Source organism: Macrobrachium nipponense, chromosome 35 (genome assembly GCF_015104395.2).
Source record: "Macrobrachium nipponense isolate FS-2020 chromosome 35, ASM1510439v2, whole genome shotgun sequence".
NCBI lineage: Eukaryota > Metazoa > Arthropoda > Malacostraca > Decapoda > Palaemonidae > Macrobrachium > Macrobrachium nipponense.
The window spans coordinates 22,105,976-22,130,155 of record NC_061096.1 but is presented as its reverse complement, the minus strand read 5'-3'; the positions used below and the strand labels follow the sequence as shown (position 1 = coordinate 22,130,155).

General features: G+C 36.2%; 2 protein-coding genes across 8 annotated transcripts in view; one reads left to right on the top strand and one right to left on the bottom strand.

Annotated features, from left to right (window-relative positions):
- Positions 1-24,180, top strand: part of LOC135208471 (trichohyalin-like) — a 555,144-nt gene that overhangs the window by 73,297 nt on the left and 457,667 nt on the right. Inside the window, exon 1 of one of the 7 annotated variants that reach the window (XM_064240697.1) lies at positions 16,927-16,945. The exons of the other annotated variants lie outside the window; for them this stretch is intronic. The gene's annotated coding sequence lies outside the window, so the exon portion shown is untranslated. Of the gene's footprint in view, positions 1-16,926; positions 16,946-24,180 lie in introns of those variants that run through there. 7 annotated transcript variants of the gene reach the window in all.
- LOC135208472 (uncharacterized) overlaps positions 1-24,180 on the bottom strand; it is a 48,538-nt gene that overhangs the window by 3,098 nt on the left and 21,260 nt on the right. The gene's annotated exons all lie outside the window — the stretch shown is intronic.

Genomic DNA, 24,180 nt, shown 5'->3' with positions numbered 1-24,180 from the left:
GTCCTTTCAGGATGAATATGATTAATAGGCATAGAAATAATAATTACTATAATAATTTTTTATTTCTAAAATTACTATTATTATCAACCAAAGATCTCAGGGCCCAACAGCATGCACTCTTGTTGGATCTTAAACTTCCTACCCAATCTTTTGGCAACTAGGCCTCTAGGCCTAAGGAACCCTGTAGTTCCGGCGGGTCAGTACTACAAACAGTAAACTGACCCGCGGCCTTGTTGAGGCGGAGAACTTAGGCCTTCGGGCAAGGGGCCGTTAGAACAATAGTTTGTGTTACGTTCCCTTTGTGTCTGGCTGGTGAGGGGTTATGTGAGAATTGAGGGTGGAATTCTTTTACCGGTAACTCGAGAAATGTCAGGGAGAGTGTTATTAAAGATTAGCCTTTGGGTATATTCTGGTTGTATTTTGTTGAATTCATTTTATATTTTGTTTCGTATTTTCACGCGTCTCATGTTTTCCCTCTGATCTCTTTCTTCTTTCACTGTTGTGATGTTTATTTCTACCAAGGCAGCATTTTGATTTTATGGTATACTTACTTGTTATCTTTCAAAGAAAACGGTGAGAGGGCAAGATGCGTTTCCTTACTTTGATTCTTCAGTTTATTTACTATTTAATACATTTTCTCCCACTCAAGTGTCCACGTAGATCTACACTAAGATTTACTGGGTATTTTGCTGTTCACCTTTTTAGTATCAGTAATTACCTTTTTACTGTTTCTTTTCCCTATATTTGTAAGTGCCCTTTGATGTTTCTGTTTCCTCATAATTTTGGTATTTATCTGTACGTATATGGGTAATTTACTTTTGATGTTTTTATTTAATTGTCTGTGGTCACTTTTCGTTGTTTCTATTTTCTTATATCTATAATTAACTTCTGCATTTCTGTTTTCTTGTAAATGTAATTACCCTTTGTTGTGAGTATTAGAAAGGTTCAGCTGTGTGATAGATGTAGAACAGTTGAGTCAGACGGCCCTCATCTGAATTTATTAGAAATTCATACGTTAGGATTTGCATATGACTCATGTGTCCCTAGTTCTTGATACTCGAACCACACCCATAAAGCTCCGGATTTGATCGCTCCGCGTTCCCTTTGACCTAACTTGGACCTAACTGTCAACGACCTGTCTAGCGGTCATGGAAGGTTATAGGTCATAATATGCTGTGGTGGACCAAGACATAATATTTTTTGTAGCCTAAACTTGATGCCAACCATGGTAATAAAGAATAACACCGCCTCACTGAGGAGAAAGCAGTCAAGGCCAATGTTGTGTATAAAAAGACGTGTCAAAAATGGAATTATTCTTGAAGAATCGTACAGAGGAGTCTGTAATATCACAGAAATTAGGTAGGTGGCAGTTTTCAACATTTCATGGACAAACAAACTGATATAGGCTACAACAGTAATCGAACTGAAGTCTACTAATTGCTGTAGCGGTTTCCGCAAAAATACAGGAACTGCGCCTCAACGTCCAGACAACAACAGAGCGTACTAGCAATGCCTAACTATCACTAGAATCACCAGGAGGCAGAGGGCTTTTGACATCGAGGCCGGGATCTTGGTATTAAGACGAAATTCACACCCTTCTAAGCTAAGGAACACTTAGCTTAACAGAGAAGCTTGATATCTGATCAGAAGCTGGCTTGTTTGTATTCGGGATTCATTCAGTAGGCAATCAATATCATTCCACTTACTTTGTAGATTTTCGGGCTACTTTTTTCTGCAACTGTGGTTTCTAGAGCGTAGAAGCCACACCGGGCCTCGTATCTATCTCTTTCCTATCTCTTTCATTAGCTTACCACACTGAAACCTACCATCCGATGTAGTTTTAGTTGCAATTTCACTTGGGGACAACGTACTTGACACCGAAATTAGTATGAATTTTGAGTTGTTAGATAAATCAGCAACAAATGGGGAAAAAATCCTGGATTTTGTGGAGAACTGAAGTCGAATGCTACTGACTGAGAAATCCACCAGAAAATAACAGTATGACTATAATGATAAATGAAATAAGAAATGGATGTGAAAAAATCCTGGATTTTTTGAAGAACTAAAGTTAAATGCTACTGACTGAGAAATTAACCAGAAAATAACATTATGACTATAATGACAAATGAATTAACCAAGGAAATATTATGCTGCAAATTTTCTAGTGCTAAATTTGAGCTGGCTCTCAGTAATAAAGCTGTAAGAAGAATATTCTGGTCGTATCAATCAAAGAAGCAGAGTTGCTCGTAGTCGTAAAATAATTCCCTTCAATATTTCATGTAGCACAGCAACCTCATCCCATAGACACTTATGCACACACATGAGTATATCTATATCTATCTATCTATCTATTTATCTATCTATCTATCTATCTATGTAGATATAATATAATTAAAGAAATACCACACCATCACCGGGTTGGAATTTTTCATCCGTTTACCTATCTCTCTCTCTCTCTCTCTCTCTCTCTCTCTCTCTCTCTCTAACAGTACCCCTCCCTTTTCCTCTGGATCCTTATCCATAAACATTTTACTCTCACTCCCCGGACCCCCTCCCGCCACCCGTCCCCTTGATCGCATCGCCTTGGAAGTATAAACTCAAGTGGCTGTATCCTGCTGAAAGTAAATAGACCACAAATACCAATCAATCACAGAAGAACGAAGAAGAAAAACAAAACGTACAGAGGAAGAGGAGATATGGAAACGGAGAAGGAAATATAGCAGGAAAGAAAGATCATTTTAAAAGGAAGAAGTTTTTGGAGAAATAAGCAATTCGGGAAAAATGTTGATGAGACTGAGAATTAGAAAGCAGGATAAGTAAAAACGGTTACTTATGTCAAGATAATACTTGCGTTTCGTGAGTGAGAGACTTTAAAACAAGAACAACAGACAGCTGAGTAAAAAAGAAAAAAGAAAAAGAAAATGAAGGTAGAGAGCAAGCAAAGCAAGATACGCTGAGTGATGAGGGGAGGTAAGAAGATCTGGGCTCTCCCATTCCATCAGAGCGTTCAAATATTGATTCATTAGCTTGCTGCTTAACACCGAGCCCTTGACAACCTGATGGGTCCTTGAGGCAGCTCTGTATAAAAGAAACAGAATAGAGAGGAAAATGACGCATAAAGAACCCTAATTCATAAGGGAAATGAAGTAGCCAGCATTCCATCGTTTGAAGTGTTTGAAGGAACTACCGATATGTTTCGAAGTGGCCGAACGAAAAGAAGAATTGAAGGAGGGTTCGTTGTTAAGGAGAGGGCACAGAAAGAAGGGTGGGTCGTTCTCATTCCGAGGTCATAAATGAATGTCTTGTTACAATTCGCTTCTTTCATGCGATAAGATTGAGGAGAGGGAGTGGGTATGTGCCTCTGTTAGGGATTGGCTTCTAAGAGGACCTCAGAGAGCGAGAGAGAGAGAGAGAGAGAGAGAGAGAGAGACTTCTGCATGACGGAGAAGGGGAGGCTCTGCATATCTCAGATGGAAATGAGGCTTCAGTATATTTTATTAAGTTATTTCGTTTTATCCTATTGGTTTTCTGTATTTTTTTTTTAATATATGTGTTCAGTAGGTATGTATGCACACACACACACACACACGCAATATAATACAACAAGCTAATATATATAGATATGGTATATATGTATAATATATATAAGTAGAGTTTAAAATAAAATAAAATGAATACATTTGCTTCCAGGTATGTGGTTCAACATTGCTTGCGTAGTCCTGCATTAGTCACACTGTCATTTTTTATTTCATATTTTGATTTTTAATTTTACATTTTTATCTCCTTTGTGTTCTAACCAAATCTTGATTACCCCAAATCCTGCCCTTTATTTTCTGAATCCATTCCTTGTGTTTCTGCCTTTGGTATCCAGCTTATATAGCTGATAAAAAATCCTTAAATGTGTTTTCCCTTTATGGCATTTCACAAGTAAATTTTGTGACAGATTTATATGTAACGGAAATTATTCCTAAAATCCGCCTCAGATGAATAAGTCTTTATTATCTAACCGATTACGAGCTTTAGAAGTTACAAGGCGGATTTAACGAGTCGACGACAACTATATATTCCAAAGAGTTAAACTAGTTACCCGTTGTAGCATTATAGAATATAAAATTTGTTTTGTTTTTTGTTGCAATAAACAGGCATGGCATGTTCGTGATGCTTTGCTCTATTTTTAAAATTTGTGATGTAATTTCGTTTGTGCCGAAGCTTCGAATCCCTAATCTGTTGTTTGTGTGTGTGTATTAAATTGTTATTAGTATATCCATAAAATTTATTTTGCACACGCAGATCGGCGAGAATGCTGTAATAGTATAATAATAGTAATAAAATTGGTCACATAAAGGGAACCTGTATATTAATATTAAAACTAATAATATAATAGTTATAGTGTCGCGAAATGTCGCCTGTAAAGAATGAAACAAGAATATTAAAAAAAAAAAAAATTTCCTTGAGTCATATTACATTAAGTGTCACTACTCCTAAGAAAATAAGGTAATTATAGACAAATGGAGCAGAGATATAAAGGCGGTATTAAAAGGAATACCATTGAGTTTGAGTACCTACGCTGTTTAATTAGATCCTAAAGTATTTAAAGGATGCAGATTCCAAAACAACAGTCAAAGTTTTGTTGTTGCTGTCCACATATGACCAAAGCAAATCTGCTTAATTTTGCTGATTGAAGGACCGGCCACACGGCACATATTATTTGTGCGAGAAAGTTTTGGTTGTTTCCATAGGTCAGTGACTATCGATGTCACCTCACCATTGAGAAACCAGGGTTTGGGCTGTTATTATGACAAAATCCACATGGACCTTGTCGACGTAAGCAGTGAAGTGGTAGGTCCCAGGAATAGTAAAGAAGGAATTGGGTTAACGTCTTCATTTCAAAAGCACCTAGTCAGCAACAGAAGACTAACTCTTTCTGGAGCCACCTGCTCCAAAAGCAAAAGGCATAATGTAAAATATATATATGTATATATATATATATATATATATATATATATATATATATATATATATATACACGTCTTTAACATATATGCATACATATATATACATACATATACATATATATATATATATATATATATATATACGTTATATATATATATATATATATATATATATATATATATATATATATATATATATATATATATATATATATATATATATATATAAATTATGCGGCCCGGGACAAGATTCACCGTTCTTAAAAGTATAAGCGTTTCTTAAAATCTTAAAGGCAACTGGCCTGAGTTTCTTTAATTTTTTCATTAAGTGAAACGATCCCGTCGTGTCTATAAAAGTAGAAAAAAAAATAGATAAAAAAATAAATGCGAATAAAAGAACGCAACAACCTTGTGGCTCGGGTAAAAAGTCCTCATGATGCTGCTTTCATGATAATATATACCGCTTTTATGACTGAATTTCAGGGCACGCTTACATCATAAGCATGACTCTGGCTTAGCAACTTGTGTGTACATGGGCGTGCTTGGGCAGACTTGCAAGTTTATTGAGTGTCGCATGTTTGCCTCTACGCTTTAAGCGGCTTAGCGTTGAGTCCTATAATAGTGCTCTCAAATGCGTTGCGTCCTCTCTTCTCGCTGTGTTTTTTGAATAAACAAAGCGTGCCCACTACATGAAATGTAGTGGAAATATACGTTATACAATTGAAAATGTTGATATTAAAAAAATGCAATTGCATGTTGTTTGGAATAAAATGACTTGTTAAATATTGGAAAAAGCAATTAAAAAAAGCCAGGAATTCCAGCGGCCCTAGGAGGCGAAACAGGTGTATTAAATTAACGAAAAGCGATACTCTTTATCGCCTTGGGAATACCTGATGTTGGATGCCGGCAGCTTAGTAAATTTTAGAAATAATTAATTTCTTTGTAAACGGCAATCCTGACGTAGAAGTGAGCCATTATTTCTGGAAGAATTTGTAAAGTGATTAGATTGGGATTTTACCTCAAGATCTAACTTCTATTGCATCGAAAAGTTTTGGACGAATCTTGCAAGAATTGATTAAAGTTAATTATCAAAGCATTAACAATGGAAGCAGTTGTATTTACACTAGTTCCAAATCTTACAGTGTCATTATCCGCCATGAACCTTATCACTTGGACGGTCACATTGCAATTAGTATCATGACTGTCTCCACCAACCATCTTGATTAAAGCTGTCATTGAAAACCACCCTTGTTATTTACTTCCTTCTCGTCTTTCATCCCCCTCATTATCATCAATAATGGCGTTAGAATCACCGTTATCCTCACTAAGCACTACCATTATGTTAGATCTGCGCAGCATGTTTGCAGCAACTACCCAGTGTTGGTTGCTGCACCTGTGGCCTGCAATTCCTCAGCGTCGAGAGATACTGTCTGAAAGTCAACTGAAGGGTCGTCGTCACTGAGGGTGTTACAGGGGTCAAGTTCAGAGGTCAGGTCATTGTTTGGTTTACAGAAGACTTTTGTGTACACATGAGAACTGCGAAGAAAGATGGTTATCAATCGTCTTTCAGTGATCCACTATTATATAAACTCGGAAAATGTCTGTTCATTCACTCGAGAGGTGAAAGACTGACTTACGAAAAAAAAGAAAAAGCTTAATATAAGCATGTGGGAAGGATTTATTCATATGAACTGAATATCTTTTATAGTGTGCTGTTCTTATCCGTTTTTTCGATCTTGGTACTGCTCGTGTTTTGAATGTGTTTGTCTGTCGTCTGGTTCTTGTTTACACAGTACGGATTCAATGCGATTTTTGTGTCTTGCCTTTCTTGAGCCAAATAGCTGCCTTGTTCACCGCTTGTTTTTGTTTTAATTTACATCACAAGACTGATATTAAGTGCTCGTGTTTCTTCCATTGTATTGTACAAATATTTGTTGTATATTTTGCTTCCTGGTCTTTTGCCCTTTTCGCACAGGAAATTCTTTTGGATGTCCATAATTATTCATCCTCATCCGATCTATCCCCTTCCTCTCACCTATAAACGATCAATCATCACCTAGTCAGTTTTCACTCTTCAGAACCGGATGACGTAACCAGCGACCATCAGTTTCCCCCAGTTGTTTACACATGATGGAATGCGTACACCGTAAGCCAGATGTGTTGTGTTATTCTCTAGTATCTGGCAACTGGCATGTTTATTTTCTCCCTCTAAAGAACAAAAAATATACTTATTTTCTGTTTATTGTAGGAATTCGCTTTAATGTTTAGATGCTTTTATTTATACCTCTAGCACGATGGTCATGTGCCATTCCTTGAATTTGTTATTTCTCCGTTTTAGATTGCTCTCTCTCTCTCTCTCTCTCTCTCTCTCTCTCTCTCTCTCTCTCTCTCTCTCTCTCTCTCTCTCAAGTAAATTCATGGTGTTAAGAACATTCAACTGGCTTTTCAAGGTGGGCTACTTCAGAAGTGACGACTACAAGCTCACTTAGGCGTAAACTTTGCTTAGGGAAGTTATGAAGCTAAATAAAAAGATAAACAAAAAGACTAGCAAATAGACGAAAAGACAAAACTATCCATATTATAAATTGATACGGAAAAAACGACCGACACGAAACCAGAAAAATGAATCCTTGATAGATGTGTGCGGAGATCTGTAGCATTAGGTGAGAAGAGTTTTTCCATGTCCTTCGAGTCTGGGGCACTCGATCAGTAAGTGCTATGCAATCAAGGGAGGCCAAACGATTATTGCCGAATGCCTGAGGTTGTTCGGCCATTAGGATGCCCTATGCAAGTGTGTGTGCACGTGTTTGTGTGAGACCAGCTTAAAATGAAGCTTTCTATCTCCTTGGCATGATACTGTAAACTCATGGGAGAGTTCATGGAGTAGTTTTCACTATTTTCTGTTTACTACCAACTTGGCTTTCTTCATTTGCGAAGTCTAGTAGCCTCGCTTCCCTATTCATGAAAGGGTATTTGTGAGTGACAAAGGAATCCAGAATGCAAACAACTGAATTTGGGTAACTTTTGCTTACCAGGCAATCATTTCTTACCTTCCGTTTTTGAAGCCTTAATACAGATCGCCCGTCTTCAAGAAATATACTAGAAAAGGTCCCACATAGGTTCAGGACATCGAGGGTGGCTTATTGATTAGTAGTACAAATTTATATCACAATCATCATGGTCATTATGCAGTTGTGATAAACTCATATTTCGGAGGTTTCTTAAACTTTTTTTTTATTGGAGGGGGGGGGGAATTTATTGTTCTTCTTAAGTAATACTGTAGAACTACGTAGGCATTTCTGAAGTAGTGAAATGTAAAGATTTATTGGACAGGTCATAATGAATTAAAGGAGATAAAGAAGAGGGAAGCATACGGTGCTAGAAGTAGACACTCAATCTGGAAATTGTCTGTCCTAGGGGTCATAACCATGTACAGGTATACATGCAAGAACTAGCAGACTTCCACGCTTCTGTCTCTGGAGAAATGGCCTTATGTCCAAATACTCTTCTCTGTGTCATAGGAACATTCTACAAGACGATAGGTGAGATTACAGAATTTAACTAGGTAAGTAAGTTCAAGTGTCCAGTTGGGGCAAGAGCTTACATTAAAAAGAAGAAAAAAATATACAACTTTTATCGATGCCAGGCCTCTCGGTAGTTTCATTTGAGGCAGTTATGTTTACGCCATAAAACTGACAACCTGCGATTCTGATGGTTCTGATCTTGAATATACGCTCAACTCGCTTATTATTTTGATCTGTTCAGTCAGTAATCTTTGGTGAACGCGGACAGGCAGTTAATAGAATTTTAAAGTCAAAAGAATGTTCTTGAACAGAATTTTAAGATAAAAATAATTGTCTTTCTATTAATAATTTTCCTTAATCTGGAACTAATAGATGTCCTCCGTTATGCGTTAATTTTATTTTCCGTACATCCGTCTTTATCACTGTTTCTCTCTCTTTCTCTGTCTGTCTGTGTCTGTCTCTGTCTCGTGCATTTAACACTTTCTATCATAAAATAAATAATGTTTATACTAGTAAGAGTTACAGTCACAACCCATGAAAATACCTTCTAAAAGTTGAGTTAACTCACAACATTTAAAGAAGCAGTGAATACAGTGAATTAAAGAAAGTGCAGAATTCTACTTTTTCCAGAACTGTAAAAAATGCTTCAAAGAATCGAGATTTCTGTACAGCGTATAATGCTGTATGAAACTCTCGATGTGTTGCAGTATGAAATTCTCAGCCACGACCGGGCTGCGTTCCGTTGCTCCCCAGATGCGGTCAAGTGGAGATGCACCGGCGGGTCCATGGCTAACCTTAACCTTAAATAAAATACTGAGGCTAGAGGGCTGCAATCTGGTGTGTTTGATGATTGGAGGGTGGGTGATTGTCATACCAATTTGCAGCCCTCTAGCCTTAGTAGATCTGAGGGCAGACAGAAAAAGTGCGGACGGACAGACAAAGACAAAGCCATCACAATAGCTTTCTTTTACATAAAACTAAAACTTGCGAAACTTTGACTAAGCGTCATTTCAGTTTGGGAGTAAGTTTGTTTACGAGTTTACAAGTGTAGTATGTTACCCTCTTTAACACCCGTAACAAACCCCGCCCCGCCCCACCGGCCCCCATTCCTGGTCTTATCAGATCACAAAGCGGTTTCCTGTCAAGTCCTTGCTTCTGCGGTGATGACATACTCGTGCATTAGAAAGCTAGGCAGTCATTTTCAGATTCGTGAAATGTTCTTTTAGTGTTGAGCCTTCTCTAATGTAGTATTCTAACCATGTAATTCTATCTGTTTTCTCATTCTACAGTAAAAATCTATTTCTTGCTTCCGAATTTAGTAATTAATCCTTGTTCTTCAAAGAGAACGGCATTGTTAGTGTGTGTTTTTGAGTTTAGTTTTCGAAAGAACGTCGCTGCTTTCGAATAACAATGCAATTTTTGTTGCGTCCGGGAAAGAAAGTTTGACGCTTTTTGTAAGAATAATGCAAAAAAAAACTTAGTCATATATTCACAGTTATTTGACTTTTCGTGAGCATATGGATAAGGCTGCAAGAAATTTCTTTGATGATTATAATCGAATTTTTGCCTGCGAAAAATGACACTTCTTTTCACTATTTGTCGTGGCAAAATATATAAAGATTAACAAGTGAGAAAATGTTTGGAGGAAGGTAGATCAATCTCTTTTAAGAAAAGCCTCTGTCCAACTTATTTCATGACATGACCACAAGCATTTCAAAAGCATTTAAAGAACTTGTGACACTTGCCGAGGACGTTTTACTTTTTACGCAATGCATGTGAAGCTGATCATGTGGCACTCCTTGTAAGTTCCTTTGGTCTTCATCGCTATGCTTTGCGAAGGCAATAATACGAAAGACCATTTTAACTCCAGATCGGCGTCTCAGAAACTATGCGCTCATTTTACTTGAGATGGCTAGGAAATTTTGAATTATATTTTTATTCCAGTCCAATAAGGAATAAGTGATACTTTAGCTGTTTATATATATTAACTTTACAGTTGTTTTAAATTCTGAAAATACATTTAATATGCTCTATTCATTCCCCCCCAGAATAGTTTGATTATACCTATTGAAGGTGTTCGACAGCTACTCACGTTTTTATGAATGAAAGCATAAATGGTAAGAAAGATATACTTATTTTCCATATCCTTAACTGTGAACTCGTACATTAAAAAATTGCGGACAAGTAGAACGATCCTAAGTATATTATTCAAATCTGACTTATCTGTACATGTGCTGCAGAGAATAATGGGAAGGATGACAGCTGAAACCGGAGGTGCTAAATTAATGACTGTGATAAGCCTTCAGTTGTAATGTGGACGCGACGACACGACGGGACAGCGTTAATCGGCTCTCGGTTACTGACAAGTGAGAGTGAGAAAGATGCTTTAGTTCATTCAGCCATACAGGGTGGCCTTTCTAGTCTTTTGCCCAATTTGTTTTAGGCGAGTGGCAACGAACAGAAGATTGTTATTCTTTAGCGTTGGATAAGGTTAAAAAAAATGTTGAAAGAACATCCTTCGAAATAATAATCACGGTGCTGGACGAAAAGAAAAAAAAAATGGGGGGAGGGGTTGATTTTCAGGATGGCAGTACCTTTACCCACTGACGGTTAAACAGGTGTACCATGATTCCTTGCAGTGTAAAAACAGGGGCAACACATGTGCGTGCCGGATCAAAACATTTAGAAGATATCTGTCAATAACTTGTCGTCGAAACTGAGAAAGCATGACTTAGGTGCATTTGAGATTTCATTTGATGATTGGCTTTTTTCTTTTTTTAATAATCGCTGCCGTAAGAAATTAACTTTCGGTTGCAACTATGTACCAGAATTGATGACCTGTTTGTAGTACAGTCTGTTAGTAAAGTTGTATGTATTAGTAACTTATGGTTGATCATCACTATGATTAGAATACTCATAACGTTAATGGCACATCAAGGCAGTCTGCTGCTTACGTAACGGTGAAGTTCCATTTGTGAAATATGAATTTCGACCATTCTCTCTCTCTCTCTCTCTCTCTCTCTCTCTCTCTCTCTCGTCTCTCTCTCTCTGTCTTCTCTCTCTATATATATATATATATATATATATATTATAATATATGTATTATATATATTATATATATATATACACATATATATATATTGTATGTATTATATACACAACTTCACACATATATACACACTTGTCTCCCAATGCTCCTTTACCTTTGAGGTTTGTTTAAGTGTTCCTGTCTCAGAAAATCTCTCGGGGAGGGATTTGTAACCCCATGTACTACTCTACTCTTGGAGCGGCCCACCATAGTTCTGTAACTAGTGGGCACATAATCACTGCTTAGGTTAAAAGAGGTACAAAACCTGAAATGGGCCCCAAAGCCTCTTGGTGGTGAAGTGATAGTGCTCAAGCTGCTGCTGTCACACTACACTATATTGAATTTAAGCCTGATGTAATAATATAACAAAGAACTTCGTTCAACGAATAATAATTCATACGAATGAGTTAATTGCTGATGCGTGTTATGGTTAAGGATTTTAGACTTAATAAACCCTCTTTAAATTGACGAGAGAGAGAGAGAGAGAGAGAGAGAGAGAGAGAGAGAGAGAGAGAGAGAGAGAGAGAGAGAAAGCACATATACAAAGGCCACACGAATCGACTTCTTTCAAGCGGAGAAACATTTATTGATAAATGTTTTCATTGAGGAGTTTGTTAAGAAAAGGAAAGAATAGGATTATGGATGAGAAGCAGAGGAGCATTTTCACTGGTGGCGTTTATGAGTTCTGGCTTTGATGGGCTATCAATAACTTGTTCAGAAAAGATAAATGAACTGTCTTCTTGAGGCGTAAACTTCGACGCTATTTTTCACAAGGGTTTTGGGGAGGTCGCGTAAGGCTCATTATTTTGGGGTTGTGGCCTCTGCGGTCCTGGTTCGAAATGACGTTAAAGATATAGGATTGTAATGGGGAAAATTATTATGACTATTGGTAAAAAGAAAAATCTGATGAAAAAAATACCTCATTGTTTTTCCTTAAGTTTAAAACAGAAGTCAAGAGTATAAATAATAGTTTCGAGCTTACGTAATCCGCTAACTGCAGTTTCCTAGCGTCTCAGTGGCGTGATCGGTATGGTCTTTGCCTGCCAACTCGGTGGCCGCGAGTTCGATTCTCGGGCATTCCAATGAGGTGTTAGACATGTGTATTTCTGGTGATAGTTCACTCTCGATGAAGAAATTTGCTGCTAATAGCAATGGTTCGACAGAAGGTTCAGAATATCATCTTATTAAGTCATTTACGAGTATCAACAATATGACTGCAATTCCATTTCTGTATAAGTTTGGGCAAGTTTTAAAGATGACTGTAAACAAAGATTTCTTTTATTTTATATGAAGCAGCATCAACAGACAGAGGATTGCCGTTAATTGTTCATGTATACTTTCAAAACATTGGTTTTTCTAAACTCGGCGTGTTGGTGAAAGTATTCTGTAGTATGCCCGGCCGCTAAAGTGTATTTGAGAGAGAGAGAGAGAGAGAGAGAGAGAGAGAGAGAGAGAGTAGCGGGAAAGTAATAGGAGAACAATTCATCTTTAACACTAAAGAATAAGGGACACAAATGTTAAAGGCTTCCCTTATTACGCCCTTCAATCAAACGTGCAAAGCTATCAAGATAACTAAAATAAGGATAGAAAGAGAAACGTTAACCAAACTACTCACTGGTTGGGCTCATGAACCTCAGCACCCTCAGGTCTCGGTGGAACTAAACTGGGGCCACGAACTCTCTCTCTCTCTCTCTCTCTCTCGTCCATTAAAGTGTCGGAATCAATTTCATTTTCCCTTGATGGCCAAGTTTATGTTCAAACTCAAAACGGTTAAGGTTTTAATCCTAGACTGGGTAGGTGTTCATGCCATGTATAATAACTAACGGTTCTAAGTTACTGACAAGGAGTGGTGAATACGGAATTCATGGAAGTGAAGGAATTCCCTTATTAATGGCAAGAAGCGTGAGAGTTTGTGCTTGAATGGCGCGCGCAACGTGCTGCTGAAGAGTCCTCGGTGTATGAAGTATCTAATATATTGGAAATTTACAGCACAGTGAATCTTGAGCGGATCAATGGTGAAAGTATGAATGTGACACTGACTATTATGTTTTTTCTGTGGAGGGTACCCACCTAGTTGACTAAGTAACATTATCGCTGTTAGTTGCGAGCCTTCTGTAAAAATCATTAACCTCCTCAATCTGTGATGTTGGGTTGGGACGTCAATATGCTACGGATGCACGGATTCAATATATATATACATATATAAATTATATATAATATATATTATATATATATATATATATATTAAATTGATGTATATATACGTGGTATATATATATATTATATATATAATATATATGTGTGTGTATATATATACACGTATATATATATATATATATATATATATACCTAATACTATAAATATATATATATATATATCATACACACACACGCACACACATTCATTCCTGCTATTCTCAGCATTGTAACGCCCGTCGCAACATCACAGTTTTGAGGAGGTTAATGGTTTTTACAGAAAGCTCGCTACTAACAGCTATGTTAATTTAGCATGTGTTTATGTAAGGTTAGTTTATGAAAAAAAAAACTGCTGTTGACTAGGAAAATGTTCTTTTGATGTTTCATGCATGTGAATACGTGTTCACAAAAGTATTACATTGAATGTAGATGTATCTAAGATGCATTGCTGGTTAGTTGGTGTAAAATCAGTTTCGAAGTGATTAATATATTTACCAATAAGTGTAAAATTTACCATAACATTCAAGGAATTGCGAATAAAATTGTATAAGTATTTATGTCTCGAATATTGTGAATGGCAAGATAACACGCCCACGGTTTTATCTCTAGATCGAAGAGCTACATTCGTTTAGAGTACGTTCGCCGTCTCGTTGCGTACCCAATGTAATATTTTATGTCAGATCGTTCAGAAAGGCGTGAAATTTTTTTTAGCTTTTAATCTTCTTTTTGGCTTTGAGTTGTAACAGCAGTGATCCTTTTGCGTGATGTGTATGAATGGGATTATTTTCTCATGGAAATGTTATATGCTAAATATTTTTTTTCGTTTTTCCCGTCCCTCTTTCATGGACACTAAATTTACTCTTGTCCAAACAAGAGTCGCTGATCGTTAGGGGTTGGATTTTATTGTTCTGTGTTCATCTACGTGTAGTATCGTCGGATTTATCACTAACAGGAAGTAAAAATAGTCTAGTTGTTACTCGATATAAATGCACAAGTCAATAAGGGAAGGTGTTGGTGGTAAGACTCTACAACTTTGCCCTTTTCTTGTTAACATGTTGTAAAATGTTGTGCGTGAGTCGTGTAGTTATTACTTCATTTCCTGTCTCAAATTTCCTGTTCAGGTTGGACTCCCTCTCGTTTTTCCACCTTTATTTTCTCCTTCCTGTTTCTCACTTCCCTTTCTGGGGAGGATTTTGTTTTCCTGTTTGCCTTCTCCCCTCTTTTGCTGTATTTTCCTCATCAGTTATTGAAGAGTGTCCATCTTATATGATTTTCATATCTTCGAATGATTCTGTTGACCTCATTGATTAATAACGTTCCTTTTGAAGTTATAACGCTTAAATCCAGTTTTCTTTGCGAATTTTACTTCATTAAAATGTCTCTGATTGTTTGCATTAGACTCAGTTACATTTTTTATACCTTGATCCTAATGCCATATTCCTTTTCTTCGTTGCTTTGCTCTTGTTTCCTCATATGTTACCCTAATTTCCTCATATGTTACCCATTTTAGACAATTAAAAACCTCAAGATTAATTGCTTCTAACACCCCTATCTTGTATTTTTCTTTGTATTTTCATTGTTCTTATGGTTTTCTAAGAGAAGCTCTTGCTCTTGTGAGTCCTACACATATCTTTATATAACTCATAGTCAGTGTAATATTATTGTTCATATTGCTTGAATTCTTTTCCGACATTGGTTCTGATTCCATTCGAAGAGGGAGATAAATCATTATGAACATAACGGGGGGGCGAAAATGTCGTATTGCCCCCGAATTAGAAATAATGCACACCACACCTAACCCATCATGTTTGAACACTAATTTAAAGGGTTTTATTATCAGTATACCGGGAGATTAGTTTTAATGAAGTTGAAGTGGAGCTTGTCTTCTCTATGATTAATTATAAAAAATTTTTGATTGGAAAAATTACATGGCAACGTCACTAGTTTTACAGATGAAGTAATGATTTCTAGCAAAGTTAAGTATTTTATTGTTACTGTGCTAGCTTTAATGTATGGCCACGTATGGTGTGAATGTAATAAAGATGTAGGTATTGTTTGCGCGTTGGTGACTGCGTCATGTCCCATTGGCTCCGAAAGGGGAAGTTACGGAAGGGAACGTCATCAGCTCTTGTGGGTAACACCTCAGCCTTCTGATGGATGAGCCCAGGGTGCAAGGAAGGGTTAATACCATGACACACATAACCCCTCCTTCTCTCTCTCTCTCTCTCTCTCCTCTCGTCTCTCTCTCTGTATGTGTGTGTGTCCGTACCTAGTTCACATTTAGGCCAACACCTCGAAATCTGTTCCATTAGGAACTTGCAGCATTTTCTCCTGTACATACATACATACATATTAGATATAATATATATCTATATGTATATATATATATATACTATATATATGTATGAATATGTATATTATATTTATATATATATATATATATATATATAATATATATAGTATATACTCGTCTACCTTTGTTAGTATGACGCAATCTTTGTGTAAATTTGACATAATCGAAGCGGTTTAACGTAGAGATCCCGTGGCTGTTTGCCTTCCCTCCCGCTCGTCTTAGTTTATGGCATATTTTCCTCACTATTTACGTGGTGCGAACATGATCCAGTCTTGGCATACCATATACCCTTTCCGCTACGAAATGAAATGGATAATTTCCAACCCTGTTCAGTCACGGAGGTAAAAAAGAAAAACGAAAATACATGCAAATAATTAACCTCTTGAGATCGATATCCTAATTTATTTATAATATCAGTGAATGGCATCTTTAGTTTTATTAAAAAATGGATGTTGATTTTTGGCCTCTGAAATTACAGAGGCTATATATCTTGTTTATGGAGGGTGTGAGAGGAAACTTAAGAATACTGAAAACAGCACCTGAATAAAGTTCCCTGTAAGTTGAAACGTGTAGAAAAAGGTCCTTTGTGTAAACAGCTGAGAGAGAGAGAGAGAGAGAGAGAGAGAGAGAGAGAGAGAGAGAGAGAGAGCAATTTTCATTGCCTCTCTAGTAAAAGCAATGTTCCTATGATAAAATTATAAGCTGAATCATTTTGGTATTATTAAAACATCATTATTCCTTTCTTTCATTTCAGGTAATGTGAATTGTATTTTACGCAGTGGGAAGGTCGCCCATCTTTATTCAATTTCTCTGGAGAGGTTTTTTTTAGGTGAGTAATAAGGAAAATGTTCTTATCATAATCATTCAAACATATAAACGCGCTTTTACAAATGAGAACAAGTAACCGTGTCCATAAATGCGATGTTGCAGTACATTGTATTTTTGCAATTCATGGTAGAGGCTTTCACATTGTAATTATAAAAAAAAGGTGTAATAGTTCATTTGAAGGCGTGAGTGACGGGCAGAAGGATCAAAGAAGAATGAGAAAGAATGAAAATGATTGTAAGACTGAAGGAAGCCCTCACACAAACCGCCTCTCAAAAGAGGGAATGTGTGTGAATCGGTTCAGTAGAGAAGACCTCAAGGAGAGAATTCCAGCTTCTCCTTAGGTAGAAAGAATTGGCTGGACTTTATCTGAGGAGTTATCTTTATATTGCCTATGGCAACTAGATATATAGTTTTTTTTATCTTTTTATAGTAAATATGGGAAGTGAAGGACTTTCGGGTGTTAATTGGTCAGGTAAGGATTAAGATTAACGGATTTAATCTGTGAAGTGTGGCATAAGCAACTTCTTGTCGAGTTTAGCATCTGTTAATTGGTCAGGTAATCAGTTGTCAACCTTTCAATATAATTCCTAGTTGTAATCTTTAAAATCTGCAATTTTAACACTTCGTTTACGTATTCCGTATTTTAACCTCCATGATTTGCTTTCGTAGATATGTTTTGTTAGTTTTTCCACGCAATCATATTATGTGTGTGTGTGTGTGTGTGTAATGCATCAGTTTTTCCGTCCTGGTCCTTGACTAGTAATTCAAGTGATAACTGAAACATCTGCCTTTATAACAGCTACTTATGTATCTCCTTACTTGGTTTAGAGTAAAAGTGTGGAGAAAAGGAATGTTTTAGCGGAATGAAATGTCATATTGAGGATCTAAGGAATGAAACATAAATGTCACAGCTGTTCAGGGTGATGTGAAGCAGAGGACGTGAAGTAACACATTTTATGAAAAATTCTGGGCTTATTCTACAATATTAGCGGTATTATCAAATAATCAATAAGATCGCAGAAAACCGTGCGAAGGATTCCATACGTTGCTCTGAACTCTCAGCAAGGAAGATCAGTCAGGATTTGTGTGTGATTGCTTAATGCAGGATGAACGTTGGCGAATTCTGGGTATTGGGCATTGTTTGGGCAACAAACAAACGAGTTACGTGGGAAGGATGTTGAGGCTTGGAATTGGTGAATTATGTGAAATAATGAGAGAGAGAGAGAGAGAGATATTTGATTTTATACTCTCGCTGTAATTGTGGATATCGAAAAATGAAAACCACAATTTCTTAAAAAAGTTCTGTGCATTAAATATATACATACATATACACACACACACACACACACACACACACATATATATATATATATATATATATATATATATATATATATATATATATTCTTTTTTTTTTTCTTGAAAATCAATAGGATATCTTCTCGTATCACATTTGTGTAGATTTTACATTCCTGGCTACCCCTACGCCTTAGAACTCTTAAATGTTACATGCAAGCTGGTAAACAACTACTGTTGCCATTAACAAACATAAAAATGCCATTCGACATGAAAAGCATCCTCATTCAGAAGCTAGTGAGAGGCTAATTACCCTCCCTATTCCTCACGGAGACTTGATGTACTCTTCTGCGAGGGGAAGAGTACATCAGGTCCCAAGACTGCATCCATTTAAAGCTCTTGTTACATTTTTATGCCCAGTACCAAATGTGGCATAATAACTGTGCATTCTTTTTGGCCTATTAATATATTTCTATACAGAAATGAAAGAATTACTTGCAGCACTTTCTGGTATTTCCAGCACAATTTCCCTCGAGAAATACTGAGATTTCTGTGTTGTCCTTTATCACTTAGTAATAAGTCCCTAAATGATGAGAGTTTGATATGATGCTGACCAAGTTTGCCCATTCTTTTCTTGTCCCACTGACGTAGGCTGGCACAATCCCAAGCAAAAGTTAAGTTCACTACCGGAATGACTTGCAAGTAGACCTCTGGTGGTAGACTGCTGAACGTTAGGGTTCCTAAACTTGATTAAAAGCGTAACGCGCCTGTAAATACTTTGTCTTATAATTTTTAAAGATTCACAATGACAAAAAAATGAAATCACCTTGATGGTGGCCAAGATTTCCTCTAGCTGTGGTAAAATTGCAAATGATTCAACAACGGTAAAAGCTGAGAGCAAGTTATGTAAAGGACCATCAGTATATATTATAATATTCTCATTTTCTGCGGCGTATTATTATTTCATCTAGCATCACTCTCAGTCCATAATGATAATGCAATACTTTACCTATAATGAGTGTTAAGAAAGATTGCCAGATTCTGAAAAATCATTATATTACTCTTAGATATATTTAGTTTTCTCTTCAAATATATTCAGATGTAAAATGAAATAGTAACTGTCACAGTCCAATATGATCTGTATAATAAGAATCCTTTCCGACACATTCGAAAATGATTTATGTAAGAAGAAATATAAGAATCATTTGCGGATCATTCGGGAAACATTATTACTAGAAGTATTAGAATATTATTAAAAATATTATTTAAAACATTAAGTTTGTAAATAGAATAAGACTGTTCCTTTCCTCATATACAACATTACATTAGAAACTAATCAGGAATTTGAACAGTTATAGTTTTAGGCAAACAATAGTCGTAGTAGTATGTTTATAATCTGCGTGAAAAAAACGCCAGTCGTCTAATGGAAGCTGTTGAAAGTATAATTTATTATGTCTTTATTATTACTCCAACTGATAAGCTACGGTTTTATAATAAGCGGTATCAGTTTATTTTCGCTTGGAATTTATTTGAGCTTTGAAGAAGGTTACAACGAAGTTTTGTGATTAAGGGAAGAATAAAAGGCACGGAAAAAAAGCCTTTTTTAAATATATCATTAGGGATCATGAATAATGGCAAGATAAACAATGAATATTCTTGAAATAGGAATTTAGAAGAAAGGAGCCTAAAAATCTCTGACTCATTTGATTAAAATAGTTATCTGTTGTAAACGTATTTAATTTGTAAGCACTAAAGATGGGAATACGGCCCCCCACCAACAGAAAAATATAAAACTGAATTTTTACTTGCTTGAAGACTGGAAAAAATTTACACTAATTTTATTGCACAATAAAATACAGATAAAAATAACAGAGAAAACACTGGTTTGTGTACCAGCTGTCCTTATTTCTCAGAAGGCTGAACTCTGAAGTCGAGTACCCTCTGTTTGCATTTTTGAAACCGCTTGCATTTTTACAACTCTCTTGTGGCTTTACATTTAGAATATACTTCATGGTATAATCAGACAACAGTTGGGGAAAAGGTTGCTCATCTTTGCTTTGTTAATGCGACCTAGAGTGTCGTGGCCTCTCTTTATTTTGAAGGGCTAATTTGTTTTTGGAAAAAAGAATTAAATATATCATCTTAGCTTGGTTTTTAGTATTTCAGACGTCACGGAAAGTTTACTCTAGAATTCGTTCCTGAACGAGCTTAATTTTTCGAATTGTTTGCGACATTTTTTATATGAGAATTAGAGTTTTGTTAAAGCTTTTTATTGTTATTATTATTATTAGTCTCGATATTCCATACAGCTTTGTGATTTTTTTTGTCTTTAAGAAAATTAATTTTTTTTACCCTACTGGAAAATATATTAAGCTTGCTGCAGTAAATTCTTTTTATAATAGTTCTAAGATCAACGAGTGTGCGGTTAGTCATCCTCACAAAAAGCTTTACGTATAACAAAGCTCAGTTGATTGTTGATTTTGCTATACCATTTTCATCATTCTTGTTTTATGTACAGAGTACGTTGCATGTGGTCTCTTATAATCGCTTTGTAGAAGAGCGTTTGCTTGAAATAATCTGGGAATTGGTTTCAGAAATATGAATGGCTGTAAGTACGTGTTTTAACCAGTAAAACCGGCTGTAGAATTAGTATGACGTAGATTAGTAAGAAGGGAATGTGTCTATAAAACTACAATAAAGCAAAGCCTCTTTTTGTTTAGAATGATAAAGTAAATATATAAGTAAGTTCTTGTACATGAAATTTATTTTGCACTGGCTTTGTTATAGATTTTCCTTCATAAAAGTCAACATTCGTCGTGAAATATCCACCAGAGATTTGCATTTAAACCTCTTGTTTTGGGAAAAACTTTGGTGACGTTGACTTGTAAGTTTCAAACCATGAGACTTGTGTTTCAAAATTTCTTCTTAGTTATATATCGAATACAGTTGGGTTTAGCTGTAGAACTTCTCAATTCTAGAGGTCGCATTACTACCTTAAAACAGTTCTCAATGTATTTTAATAATTTACTTACAATTTTGTCTCTGTATTGATTTTTTTTATTAATCTGTGAATTTATTTTTCCTTTTTTAATAATTGATCTCTTCGAATTTCAGGTCAATGACCCCTGTGGATTTGTTCCATATGAATAGGGTTCATCATTCTGAACAATAATAATAAAAACAGTTTGTTATCCCAAGCTAATTAAGGCCTTGAAATAAAGGCATATTAATTTACTGAAGACTTAGCATGGACGATGCATGAGTACTAATCCTTTCACAACGATTGAATAAAATTAGACTTTGGTTCTTTTATTGCAGTTTATGCATTTGGTACCATTGATCACTTGATACTTATGTCGGCAGATTCGGTTACCAGCAAAGAAGTGGTAGGTCGTGGACGAATTTTCTCTCTCTCTCTCTCTCTCTCTCTCTCTCTCTCTCTCTCTCTCTCTCTCTCTCTGTCATTCACAGCATTTGTATTTCTTGTATATTTCTTCCTCGGTCATCCACAACATTCACATTTCATGTACCTCTTCCAAATTATCAGCGTGCTTGTCTCTACTGTCGTAAGGTTCTTATTATGAATACTAACTTCCCGTCTTGCTGCCCTTGGATAAATACATGTGATTTAGAACTACTTATTTATCTTAGTTTGGGTATGTAGAATCAGAGTATGTGTGTGTGCATGTGTTTGTATGTGTATTTGCGCGCTCACGTGTGTGGATTAGCTCTCAAATATAAGAAGTTGAACAGACAATTCCATGAGAGAGAGAGAGAGAGAGAGAGAGAGAGAGAGAGAGAGAGAGCACTAATACGACTTGAATTAAAGCTTAAGAAGAAAATGGAGGTGCACGAGAATGATAAAAAAAGAGAAAAGAAGAAAACAGCGCAGGAAGGGAGAGGGAAAGAAAAGCGAGGAGGAAATGAAAGAAAGGCAAGGGAGATGAGACAAAGGGGAAGCGAGGCAACGACGAGGGGAGTGGCCGAAAGCAAGTAAATGGAGAAGGGAAGGATAAACAAGACAGAGGAGTTAGACCAAGGGGAGAGGGACGAGGCGAAGAAGTACGAGGGGAGCGCGGATAATGCCTGGGGAAGGGATGGGGTTGGGGTGGGGTGGGGGATCAGCGCTTGAGGAGCCAGAGGTGCAGTAGCAGTATTCCTGCATATCTCATCAAATGGGATTTCTTGCAGTGGAACGCTTTTGATAGCTAATTTTGTTTTGTTTTTTGTTTTTATAAAGCAAGTGGCACCAGCTGACACGTCGTTAGATTTTTTCATGAAATTCCTTCGTTTTTTCTTTATATTTTTTCACGTCTATACTTCATTTATGTTTCGATTTGTTTGTAATGCCATATTTATTTGCTTGTTGTATAAATCATTCGGTATTTATTTTTTTTTAAAAGCATTCTGTATTTATTTTTGTATAAATCATTCGGTATTTATTTTCACCCCATGGATAAATCGAAATTCATGGCACGCGACTCAAATGCGCAACTTCGCACGTGCCTCCTGTAACTTTTCAACACGATATTTGTGAGAAAACCTCCCTAGCATTTTCCTGACCTCATCAACGATGTCATTCAGCCAATAAAAGCACCTCCTTGCTTTTGTAGTGGGTCATAACAAGCGGCGTTAGCCCCGAAAAGAGCGCTAAAAGAAGCGATGACACATCAAATTACTCGAGAATATTTTGCAAAAGGTCAGAGATCAAATACATCTCGCTGTATCCTGGGGAGACGCAGAGACAGCGTAGGTATGGCGCGACTCAAAACAAAGATAATGACATTGTTATTTATAAAGTTCCTGTCTTATGTTTCTCTTTTCTTGTATTTGTTTGTTAATTTTATTTGCATTGAAAATCAGCGTAAGAAGTATGTAATTTAGGGTAATAGAAAGACATAAACTGTTCAAAGAGTTCAAGATATCTACTATAACTCGGCTCAAATGAAAGAAAAAACACAAGTCAATAAGATAATACGATATTACCTAACGGCTTTAATGTTAAAATTACATTTCCTTATTATTAAAATCATGTCGCATAGTGTGAAAATGACGGCCTAACTTCTTAATCAAGTTTTTGAAATTGAATATCGGTCTTATTTCCGACAAATGTCGCAAAACCCGCAATGTTTTGCAGCCTGTTCAAGTTAAGGTAAATTGCGCTTTTCCTGCTTCTCTCCTGACGTTTGTTTGTATGTCTATATCTGAATATTCTTTGAGCCTACTGAAGGAATTTTCTTGCTTATTTGTAAATCAGATGAACTCTAGTTTATAAACTGGCATATATATATAATATAATATATATATATATATATATATATACATATATATATATATATTGTATATATATATATATATATATGAATTATATATCTACCTATATACATAAATAAATATTATATATATGTATACTGTATATGTATATATATATATATAATATATATATATATATATATATATATATATATGTGTGTGTGTGTGTGTGTGTGTGTGTGTGTGTGTGTAGAGAGAGAGAGAAAGAGAGAGAGAGAGAGAGACGAGAGAGAGAGAGCGAGAGAGAGAGAGGAGAGAGGTATTCTAAATCGAGTGAATCAGCACACTAAGAGGAAAAAGGAAGAAAGGAATAAAAAGCAAATATGTCAAATACTTTAAGCGATTTTCTCTGGCGTGGGCATGCTAACCTTTGCCTTGTTCAGATGTGGTTATCTTGTGACAACTAATGTTAAATGCAAGAAGCGAGGAGAAGCGAGAGAGAGAGAGAGAGAGAGAGAGAGAGAGAGAGAGAGAGAGAGAGATTACAGACGTTATAAAACATTCTAGATGATTCAGATGCTTGAATCCTGAATCAACACGGGAAGGGAGATTAGAGGGAAGGCGACCAGAAACAGAAATAAAAAACTGTCAAGTGGGCGTGCAGTTTTTGAGTGCCTGACACCCAAG